We start from the raw sequence: 12339 nt of genomic DNA, 5'->3' as shown, positions 1-12339 counted from the left end.
GGACTACAACCCCCATCAGCCCTACATAACATAACTAATAGCAAAGGACCATAGGAGTTTTAATTTAAAACATCCTCAGGATGTTTTAAATTAAAACATCCTCAGGGAACCACATTTCCCCCATCCCTGGTGTACACTCTCAATTTTTGTGTCACTAGAAATAAGAACTTCAGTTTAGCAGGAAATATGTTTGACGCTCTGTCACGTAATGCATAAAACTGTACATCTCCATGTTTGTACAATGGCAACTATGCACACCTGCATCACAGCTATTTTTCCCACCCTGGAACAGGCGTTCAGATCCTGAATATCACAGATGCTCCGTCCCTTCCGATGGCCATTCTGGGAACAGGGGAAAAAACTAGGACTTGACAAGGATTTCGCTCTACAGCTATTTCGATGGAACGGATTATCCTCGTCAAGTGAGGCACCGCTGTACCTATAATCAACTTATGTATTTGTATTTGCATTTGCATTTTTTAGAGTTTTAAAGAGTTTTATACTTGGAGCTGTTTCCCTTGTGATTCTCTACCTCTGTTGATAAATATATCTAGAACTCTGTTCTTATTTAGCTTCAAGGAGACATTTGAATGCTTCCTTGCTTGTTTCTTCAAGCAGCTCCTGCTGTGGTGCTGATAAAAAGAACTTGGGGTGTTTTTTAACACACACAGAGAGAGAGAGAGAGAGAGAGAGAGAGTGAATGCATGAAACCGCGGATAGTAGCAAACCCTATATACAGCATACAAGGAGGTGGGGCAAAAGGTCACAAGACCTGCCCCCTTGTATGTTGTATGTAAGGCTGCAGTAAACCATGGATACCTGAAACCATAGATACCAAAACTGCAGACAGAGATTATTGGCTCTGATAGGCCATGATATGAATTCATTGATATTAGGATGGGGAATTGGGACATTGTTCTTGATACCTCCCTCCACACTAAAACCACACACCTTTACACTTGGGTTTTCTGAAAAGACCTACAGAATATATATATATAAGCAAAGCCTTTAAACCTTTGAAGTCTTTTGACATAGCTGCTCCTTGGCTTTAATAGAGCAGTTATGGAAGAGAAAGCCCAGACTTTGTTTCCTTGAGTAAAACGGTAATCAAAACCTGCAACACTTATAAATATAAAACGGGGCCTGTTAACTTTCGGAAAATGCAACAAAAATAGCCTCCATTTTAAATCACCAGGATATTTTCCCCCCTTGGGGCATTTTTAACACAACATAATGAAATGTACTTAGGAATTTCTCAGCCCAAGTCATCATCAGCGTATTTTAAAATACACCTTTTTACTTTTCTCATTAATGGCACTACCAGCTAAGGCTGTGTATTGCAATTGTAACCCACAGGCGGATTTAAAGGCAGCCAGGTGCAGTACTAAACATTTTGTTGAGATTGGCCTGCACTTTAAAAAGTGAGTGGAAGCCACAAATCCCACTGCTCAGTGCTACCATACAGTGAAGCACAGATGGAGGTCATCTGGAGCTTACCTAGTTAAAATGGCTTTTTAAGAATTCTGGTGCCATTTCAGCTCCAAGGCAGCTGTTTTTGTGAATCATAACACAGCTTTCAAAATACAGTGTGAACAGAGGGGTGGGAGTGGGGGGAAGGGGGGGAGCATATGCCCAGCTCCGGTTTTATCCAAGGCGTGTTGCTCAGATTACTTGAGAAATATTCCAGCTATGCATGTATGTGTGAACTCTTCAAAAAAAGAAAAAGAGGGAAAAAAGGGCTTCTGTTATACATTTTCAATGAACCCAGGCCGTTTTATCAATCAAAGAAATTGCCAAATGAAAACACATGAACCACAGACATCTCAGTTAAACCTGGTATTTCACAGGTTAGTAATTTTTCCCCCTTTAGCCTTCTCCATTTCAAACCATATGGTTTTAAAATATTGGTCTCCCCAAGAGGTGATTGAATTTCTGTTTGATAGCTTTTAAAATCAAACTTCTTTAGTGCTGGACAACAGTAGAAGTCTCCTCCCCAAATATTATAAACAAGCTGGGGCACGACCATGAAATCCTCTTCAACTAACTTAATTTACAATCATGTGTTGGTTCCCTAAATGCGTTCACCTTCAGAATAGTTTTGCTTACAGAGCCTTAGCACATAGCCTGAGCACACAGCTTTCACTGATTTAATATACATTCAGCTGTTCTAGGAGATGGATTGGTGGTGGGCTTAAACAAAGGCTCTAATTCCTACAGTATATTGATACTGGAAAAGCTGATGGGCACATAGTGGCCCATCATCAGAAGGATTGCCTTGTGTCCTTGGCATTATAATTCTGGTATGTTATATCATTTTATAGCTCAGTCATTTCATAATAATAAACAACTTGTTTTGGTTTTGAGACTCTTCCAGTTTTGCAAAATGGCTCTCAATTGGCTTAAAACAGGCTACAGAGGGGTGCAAGACATTTAGCAAAATTGTCCTCCATGTCCCATAGAGTATTCAATATACCATTTAATGTTAACATGGTGTCTTGTATCCCCTCTATAGAAAAGGGAGAATTGTCCAGAGGGAGTCAGCAACTTTGGAAGTTATCCTTTTGGTCCAAAAAGCCATAAAATGGAATTGCATCATGTACTTGCCAAATGTTATACTGGATCAATAATATGCTGTGAATCTAAGATGTCCAATTGCTTGTGAAGTTACCATGGAAGCAAAAAGGTTCTTTGCTCAGGGACAGATGCAGGAAGAAACAGGTGCAGGGACCCAGGTCCATTCAGGGGCAGTGGCACTAGTCTACTTTTTCTGAACCCAATAAGGAAGCCCATACGATGGAGAAGCATTTGTAATATGAGCATAATGGGCCAATTCAGGTATTCACTAGTGAATTTTAAAATGTATGTGCAGGCAAGATCTAGACTGTAGCCACTGGTGCCACCTCTGACCCAACAACCACTGAAGAGCACCAAGTTCTTCAGCCCCTGCCCTAATATTTATATGAAGGGAAGGTCATGCTGTAAAGGTCAGCTCACACCTTCCCCATCTAACTGATATGAAACTTTTGCTCCCCCAATATCCCCCTTATATCCTCTACTGGATCACCTAAACTTTGAATCTCATGAAAAATATGTGCAATTAAACACTGGAAACAAATTGGATTATATAGAATTAAGGATTTATTTAAATCAGGGGAACCAATTGCTGTTAGACAAATAGAAGAGAAAACAATGCAAAGAAGAACCAATCGGCTACAAATAAAACAAATAAGGAGCTTTGCAATACAATTACAGTATATAAAAAATCTGACCCTATAAGACAATTAACAGAATTTGAACATTGTATACAAAAAGATAAAAATAAATTGATATGATTGACATCATTACAGTGGTGCCTCACTTTAAAATTGTCCCGCATTACAACGAATCCGCTTTATGACGATCTTTTTGCGATTGCAATTGCGATTGCAAAACGATGGTCTAAATGGGGGAATTTCGCTTTGCGATGATCGAATCCCTGCTTCGGGAACCGATTCTTCGCAAAACAATATTTTTCTAACAGCTGATCGGTGGTTTCAAAATGGCCACCAGGTAATTAAAATGGCTTCCCGCTATGTTTAGGGACGGATTCCTCGCTATACAGGCAGCAAAAATGGCTGCCGTATGGAGGATCTTCACTGGATGGTGAGTTTTTACCCCACTGGAACGCATTGAAGGGATTCAAGCTTAAGTGTAATTTTGTTAAATGGTGTGGATAGCTCGTGTTTAGAATGTTAAAATATTCAGTAAGTAAGATGAATAGTTAATTGTATTACAGTATCTCTTTGTAATGCAATTGGTTGTCTAAAATAAATTGTTAATTATTTTAAAAAACTGTGGAGGTGAATGGTGAATAAAGCTTACAGAAATACATATAAAAGAAATCCAGCATGCTGATGTAGCCACACACTGTTCTACTAAAGCTGGCATTCGATTATAGTGCATTTCCTTTGCCTAATTATAGCTCAAGACTGGATTTACTGTGCTCTTTTTCTTCTATAATCTTTCTTTACTTTTACTTAAGAAAAGAAAAAAAAGTAGCTGTAATGTAACAGTGATGGATAATGCTCTCTTAGCCTGGGATCCCACTGTTTATTAAGATTAGCACAGGACATTTACACAACAGATTACTAACCCCTTGTAACAATAGTGATCTTTGCCATGTACTTGTTGCCTTCAAAAAAAAAACTTCGGCTGAAGTCCTGTTGCTTAGTGTAGCAAGCTGCAACTAGAGTAGGCTTCTTTAATTAAGTGGGCCTACTCAAGCTGCAAGTTACTATCCTAAGCAACAGAAAGAAAAGAACAACAGAAAATAGCATCTTTATGGAACGCATACTTGCACAAATCCCTGCCAGTGGAAATTCGGATAATACAGAAGAAAACTACTTGCATGTCAAAAACTGAATATCTAAATGGGTATCTGCGGGAAGCTGGACCTAATCCTTTTTGACACTTGGATGAAAAATGAAATTTCAGTGGTGATACAGACGTCAGTTTACTGGTAAGGCAAACTAGAGGGAGGGAAAAGGCTACTTTTATTTTATTTTTTTCAGAAGAAAATATCTTTTTCTAAAACAACGGAGACTCAAGCACTCAGAAACTGCTTAGGAAAGCTATTGCAGATTGAAGTTCCCAGAATCCTCCAACCCAAGAAGCCACGGGGGACTGGAGTAATTTTCCAAACTCCATGTGATTAAATAGATCCAGGCAATGTTTTTGGCTGTCCTGGGGGCAAACCTCTTAGAAATATTTAGGATAAAAGTCTGCCTTACCATCTGACTAATTTGTCACTGTTTGATCTCATGACTGCTTTAAGTCCTAAACTATGAAAATAATGCCCAGAATCTTATGACTTACAGCTGCTGGTACACTTCTATCAGTGTAAATCTCAATGGCAAATTGTTGCTAGTTAAAAAAATCAGTGTAAGAATCTGGTGTGGCAGCCCAGTCGTGTGACTTGGCCAACAACTTCAAACGCCTATGTCCCTTCTTAAATAGCAGCAGTTCACCAGTGGCATTTACACCAATTTATTTATTTATTTATTTATTTATTTATTTATTTATTTATTTATTTATTTATTTATACATACATACATACATACATACATACATACATACATACATACATACATACATACATACATACATACATACATACATACATACCCCGCCCATCTAGACCGACGTCTACTCTGGGCAGCTAACAATAAAAAATAGAATAAAAACAATATAATAAAATAAAAAACAACAATACAGTGGTGGCTCACTTAGTGATATTAATTCATTCCGAAAAAATCACTGCTAAGCAATTTCATCGCTAAGCGAAATGCGGTTTCCCACTGAAATGCATTGAAAACCGGATAATCTGTTCCAATAGGAATGAATTGCCATCCTTAAGCAAAAAATCGCCATAGGAAACATCGCTAAGCGAAACGCTGTTCCCCAATTGAAATGCATTGAAACCTATTCAATGCATCTCAATGGGGGGGGGGGAAATACTACAACAAATTAAAAAAGAGTCAGAACAAAGTCAAATTTGGTTAACAAAGGGTTTATTAAGTGCACTTTATGATTTCAAACATTTTAAACAGTAAAACTTTAACTTTATAAATAACAGAAAAACATTTAAAAAAACAGCAAACATGAGGCTGTTTAAACCGTTGTTAAGCGAAACAGGGGACCCAAAATTTAATCGCTATGCGAAGCATGGTCCCAAACATCGCTAAGCGAAAATCGCCCATAGGGACCATCACTAAACGAAGTGCAAAAACACTCCAAAAAAGTCGCCGCTAAGCGATTTTGTCGCTAAACGGAGCGCCCGTTAAGCGAGGCACCACTGTAGTAATATAGTTCAAGATGGGGAAAAGAAGAAAAATCAAGTTATGACAGGAGGGAAGCCTGCCTAAAGAGCCAGGTCTTAATCTGCTCTTAAAAACACCCAGCGAGGGAGCCAGACAGATCTCTGGGGGCAGACTGTTCCAAAGGCGAGGGGCTACTGTCGAGAAGGCCCAGTTTCTTGTTCTTTCTCTCCGGGCCTCCCTCAGCGTTAGGCCCCTCAGCCACCCTTCCTGGCTAGAAGAAGTGGTTCAGGTAGATCTAGGTGGGAGGAGGTGTTCTGCTAGGTATCGAGGTCCTAAACTGTTTAGGGCTTTATATGTAATCATTAACACTTTGAAATCAATGCGCAAACGAACGGGCAGCCAATGCAAGGCAGCCAGAGTGGGCAAAATATGGTGACATTTTCTCACCCCAGTGAGAAGTCTGGCCGCCCCGTTCTGCACCATTTGAAGCTTCTGCATCACTCTCAAAGCCCCACGTAGAGTGCATTACAGTAGTCTAATCTCGAGATTACAAGTGCATGGACCAGAGTGGTGAATGCCCCGACATCAAGATAGGGTCGCAGCTGGGCAATCCGTCAAAGATGGAAATAGGCAGAGTGGTCCACTGACACCACTTGGGTTTCCATGGTGAGCGCCGGATCCAGATGGATCCCATAAGCTGCAAACCTCACTCTTTGTGCTGAGAGTCACTCCCCCAAAAGAGAGGGAGTTTCCCAAACCGCAGATGGAGGGGCCACCCACCCTCAGGACCTCTGTCTTGTCCGAGTGCAGCCTCAGTCCATTTTCCTGCATACATTGCAGTACAGCCTCCAGGCAGCACTGAAGGGATGGAACGGCATCCACTGTGGTTGGAGAAAAGGAGATGTAGAGCTGGGTGTCATCAGCGTACTGATGGCATGAAACCCCATACCCCCTGATGGCCCCACCCAACAGCTTCATGTAGATATTAAACAGCATTGGGGAGATAAACGAGCCCTGCGGAACCCCACAATTGAGGCTCCACGGGGCCGAGACCCTCTCCCCAAGATGTACTCTCTGAGGACGGTCCTCCAAGAAGGATCAGAACCAAGCAAGCGCCAGACCACAGATTCTCAGGCTCAGAGAACCTTCCCAGGAGGATACCGTGGTCGATGGTATAAAAGGCGGCTGAGATATCGAGGAGGACCAACAATGATGTAACTCCAGCTTAATTATTTTATTAGATTCTGGCCATTATTGGTTTACTGCTCAAAGTCTCTGGTTATAGTTCCCACTGATAATTCCAAAAACAGTGGAATACTAAATGGTAAAAGGAGGGGCACCCCCTCACCTCTTCAGGTTCACTAGATTCAAAGCTCATATAAAATTGACTATTTGAGAAATCCAAGCAGATAGAATATTTAACATACACAGGAACAAAGAACTGTGTTTTAATTTTTTTTGTTATTTTTTAATGCCCTAGAGATTGGCAGAACTTGTAAGAAGCATTAACTCGACTACATGGATAGGCGCTTTTCACAACTTCCTCTCCGGCAGATATCACAAACTTTGCTCTGTCATTTTTTTCTTTTCCTTTTGACACAACCACCTGGTTTTCACTCTTAGGCTATCATAATGACAGAACTCTAAGACTGCACAATATTTTTGCATTCCTGAGTTTGTGTGACAAAAGACTTGCTCAAGTAGAGATTACAGTGTTTACCTTGCTCTACAGTGAGGTACGCAGTGGGGCCCTCCAGCCCCCTGAAATCTTTTAATTTTCCTTTCATTTGCCCCATGCTCTCAGGGCGCAAGGGGACACAGATGCAGTGAGACCCTTCACGGTGAAGGAGAGGAACGTGTGACACATTGACCTATAGCCCTTTCCCTGTGTGATATGAAATAATTATTCCCACACCTCTATAAACAAACAAAACTCGACTACTCTAAGGACACATAATACATTTGCAAGCAAATTGAACAGTTTGTTATCTCTTTTGTTAGTCAGAAAATATAAAGCGAGTTCAGAGCAGCTGTTTGGTTCTACAAAATGCAACTTATAAATGTCATACAAATTAAGTCACTGTTGCAAAACTTATTATCCTAGCTTGAAACGACAGGTCTTTCCTATATTGTGGAATAGATGGGTTCCACCGCCAAACTAAAACCCATTCCTCTCAAGAACTAAATATGGAGACAAACATTGAATAAAATGGGGGGGGGGGAACATACAAGACATGCACATATCAAGAATGTAAACTTGGCAACTCAAAATCAGCAATACTACTACTATTTACTGTATTTCAGCTCTGTGTCACTCTTCTCAATGTGGAGATCCAACATCTCTCATTGATTGATTGATTGATTGATTGATTGATTGATTGATTGATTGATTGATTGATTGATTGATTCTCATTCATAGGTTGCCTTTGTCCCCTTGAGGGGACTCAAAGCTCTTCACAATATTAAAACAAGTGAAATTAAAAACACAATGATGATGTGCCGCCAAGTCAATTCTAACTCACGGTCATTCTCTCCAGGATTTTCCAGATACAGAATACTCAAAAGTCATTTACCATTCCCTTCTTCTGTGGTTGCCTTGGGACTGTGCAGCTTGCCCAAGGCCACAGAGGCCGGCTCTACACATATACAGTAACATCGTATCTTGCTTCTCTCTGCTTTGGTTTGTTTCTCTCCTCTCCTATTTTAGAAGTAGTAGCTGAGAAGACAAGACAGGAACAAGCCACAGTTGTGACTGGATGTCATAACAAGCCACAGTTTAAATAAGCCAGAGTCTATAAGGCAACAAAAATCCATTGGTTCAGATGGTGGTTTGTGGCTGGTCATCAGACTAAAGGTTGTTAACGGAAGTAGTATTCCATATTGCAACCAGCCAGATTTCAACAATACAGTCTGTTACAATGCGTGTGAACGTAGTCAGCAAGAAGTTTTTTCCCCCATTTCTATGGACGATCAGAATTAAACTATACTGGCCTGTACATATAGTATATTGTCATGGATACCCAAAAGTACTGCTTCAGACCTGGTGACTTGAATGTACACCTCTTCGCTACACTATATGGGGTTCCTGTAAAGTTAAAAATAACCCTGCCCCATTGCTCAGAGTATCAGCCCACTGGAAATTTTCAGTAACTACTGAAAGCTATCCAGTTTTAGATTAATCACAACAGAGAAGACCCATAATTACAAGAAGTGTCTTCCCTTGCTTAGCAGAGTCTCTACTATGGAAAAAAATTGACTGGACAGGTCAAAGTACTGTACTATAACTACAGAGAACTGAAACAAATTGATAGACCAAACTACAGTAGATTTACTGTATTAGAAAGGTTTACGTTGAGGTTGGCTTATCATTCATCAGTTAATTCAGTGGCTGAAATCCAGCAGGGTAAATTACATTGCATGAGGCTGTTTTTTAGAAACTAAACATTTCCAATCCCCCCAGAGGTCCCAAAGTTCCCTTGATATTCCTTTTATTGTGGGGAAGCCATTTGAGGACTGAGGATGGGGTGGCAGCTTTCATTTCTGAAAACTGTTACCACCAGGATGACTTTACACCTTGCAGTGATTTTCAGAATTTAAAGAATTCCTCTCCCATGGCCCTCAATGGCTACCCACAAGGAAAGGGATCACAGGAGTCTCAGGACCTTTGGGAGGGGATAAAAATGTTTAATTAAAAAAAAACAAAAAACAGGATCAGCTTCACAGTGGATTTCAGCCACTGATTGTACTCTAGCTGGGACCAACAGTTTGATTTTGGCTTGCATGACTACAGTACTCAGATTCTAAATCAATGAATTAGATTTGAGTTAATTAATTAATTAAACTTATATCTCTAATTATGATTCCAAGCAATGGCGGCTAGTGAAATTTTATAGACATAATTATTGATCCCCAATCTGTTTAGATATTATCACACCAGCTTCAAACTCTTGCGCCTCTTTGTTTGCAGCAGTGTAGCATTGCCATAATATCGGTCTGTGTTGATGCTTTGACACAACAGGCGGCACCAGCATGCATGCATGTATGCATGCACGCACCCTCGCAGACACACACACAAACATGTTACTTGCTGAAGCAGCAGTTTTGAAAACAGGTCAACATTAGCCAAGGTACAAGTGTGTATTTGTGAATGGCAATGAAACTGTTCAAAGTTTATTAGAAAAGACTCAATTCACTGCAGCAGTGCTGCTAAGAGCCACCGGCTTCCACTGCACTAATTTGGAGTCCAGTCCTGTGCCTGTTTTTGGACATGCTTCACTTGGCATAAGATTATTCAAGGTCGGCATTACAGCCTCATCATTTCTACCCCACATGACAGATGAGGCTGATGGCTTCTGCCTCAGCTGTCACCGGAGAACCCATGAAAAACTAGCAAGCAGCCAGCATTCCATTTTAAAGACCCAATTCTCCTCTCTTGCAGTCTTCTAATACCAGGGCTTTTTTAAAAAAAATGCAACTCTCAGAAGCCACAAGAAAAAGGGAAACTATTGCTTATATTGGCTGGGGGATTCTGGGAGTTGGAGTCCAAAAACGTAATGCTTCTTGTGCTCTAATAGCAGTGGCCTCGCTCCATCAAATTCACTTGTGCTACTTCCAGACCCTGCAATATTGTAGCTAAGAGGGTATACTCTGAAACAGGATGGTCCTGGCTCAAACTCTGCCCCTGCCATAAATTCACTAGGTGGTCTTCAGCCTCATAATATGGAAATGAATAACATTGGCCTATCTTGCAAGGTCGTCTTCTGGTACAGCAGGGAGGTACAAAAGAGGAGAAGGCTTCTTACTTTTAATGGTTGTGCAGAAGTAGTAGTTTCAGCAGGTATGACTTGTCATGCAAGCTACACCTGCTAAAACTTCCATTTCCATACAATTATAGAGCCCTGCCTTCTTTCATATTAGGTCACCCTACTGTAAGGCTTAAACAGCCACCAAGATGATGCATTTGAAGTTCTTTGATCTATATTAATTTATTATTAAGTTAAAATGGGCACAAACTCTATCAGAACCTTGCCAAAGTATTTGGCACACATCATTGCAAGGAATATTAAATCGTAGGCTTCCAGCCCACATACACGTGAGAAGCAAAGTGTGACTGGTTGGCAGCACCACCCAGTATGAGAGGCTTTGGCACAGAAACTACTCACTGCAAGTTTCAAATGGCTTCAACCACTTGCAAAAGTATGGACCCATCTATTACACTACTCTGACCCCTCCCATCTTATTTTCCTACACACCACTCCTGGTATTCAGCTTGACAATACTCAAGGACAACCTATTTGTGAGACTGTCTGAGGATTCCTGTTGAACTGACACTGTTGGAAGGTTTCACCAGTCTAATGATGAACAAGCTCTGGGTGAGGAGCACTTTCGACACCTCCCCATTGCTGGATTTGTGGGATCAGCTAGCGGTTTATGGTGACTAACCCAGGTATGGTACTGGGGCTCTGTTCCTAAAAAGTTTAATACAGTGGTGCCCCACTAGATGCTTACCCCGTTAAACAGCAAAATCGCTTGATGATTCCTTTTTTGTGATCACTATAGTGATCGCAAAACTATGTTTCCTATGGGGTTTTATTTGTTTAACAACGATTAGGTCCCTGCAAGACAATGATTTAAAACAGCTGATTGGCGGCTCGCAAAATGGGTCCCCGCTGTTTTCCAGACCTATTTCCGCAAGACAGGGATTGCCAAATGGCCGCCCTATGGAGGATTTTCGCTGCACAAGCAGGTATTTCCCCCATTGGAACGCATTAACCAGTTTTCAATGCACTCCAATAGGGTTTTTATTTTCGCATGACGACGATTTCATTGTACAGTGATTTTAACGGAATGCATTATCGTCGTCATGCAGGGCGCCACTGTACATGTATGTGAAAAGCTCGATGCTATTGATATCTACAAGTAGAAATGAGAAACTAAAAAAGAAATACACTTTGAAGCTAATTGAAGGAAAGCCATTTCTGTGGTTAGAACCCAAGTAACCTACAGAATCTCGGGGTGAGGGAAATCTACAGCCTCCCATCTAATGTGTAAGATCATTCCTCTCTTAAATCAACTGCCTTGGGAAATTTGCATGGAATTCTCTCCTTAGCAGCATCCTGGGTTACTTTCTCATTGTTTTGAGACATCAAGAAGCAAAGGAACAGAGACCTATCCCTTTCTGCCTCAGGTGGCAACACAACTAAGATGGCAACACTGCTAAGACCATTCTCAGACATGACACAAAGTGTTATTAACCAAGGGCAGCTTTAGCCTTTTCACCCTCTTCTTTCATATTTACTGATTCATCTAGATTACAATATTTAAACACGTTAAATAATTAATAGGACACTGAGTGTCTATTACACTGAGATTCTATTATATTAATCACCAGATCCAATCAGTAGACCTCATATAAAGTGTGGGATGAAAGACAATTGCTGGACTGCCTCTCTAGCAGTTGACACTACTTGGCTGGATGGACCATTAGTCCAACATATGAAAGATAATGTTCTTTATCAGAGGTAGGAAAAGCTACTTTTTT

The 12339-nt window shown here is 40.7% G+C and overlaps 1 protein-coding gene across 3 annotated transcripts in view; it reads right to left on the bottom strand.

The window, feature by feature from the left end:
- The window catches only part of MARCHF3 (membrane associated ring-CH-type finger 3), a 180933-nt gene that overhangs the window by 164096 nt on the left and 4498 nt on the right, over nt 1–12339 (bottom strand). Inside the window, exon 2 of one of the 3 annotated variants that reach the window (XM_078386218.1) lies at nt 8321–8514. The exons of the other annotated variants lie outside the window; for them this stretch is intronic. The gene's annotated coding sequence lies outside the window, so the exon portion shown is untranslated. The remainder of the gene's footprint in view (nt 1–8320; nt 8515–12339) is intronic. 3 annotated transcript variants of the gene reach the window in all.

This window comes from Pogona vitticeps, chromosome 2, assembly GCF_051106095.1.
Source record: "Pogona vitticeps strain Pit_001003342236 chromosome 2, PviZW2.1, whole genome shotgun sequence".
Lineage (NCBI taxonomy): Eukaryota > Metazoa > Chordata > Lepidosauria > Squamata > Agamidae > Pogona > Pogona vitticeps.
This window is presented reverse-complemented; position numbering and strand designations above follow the sequence as displayed.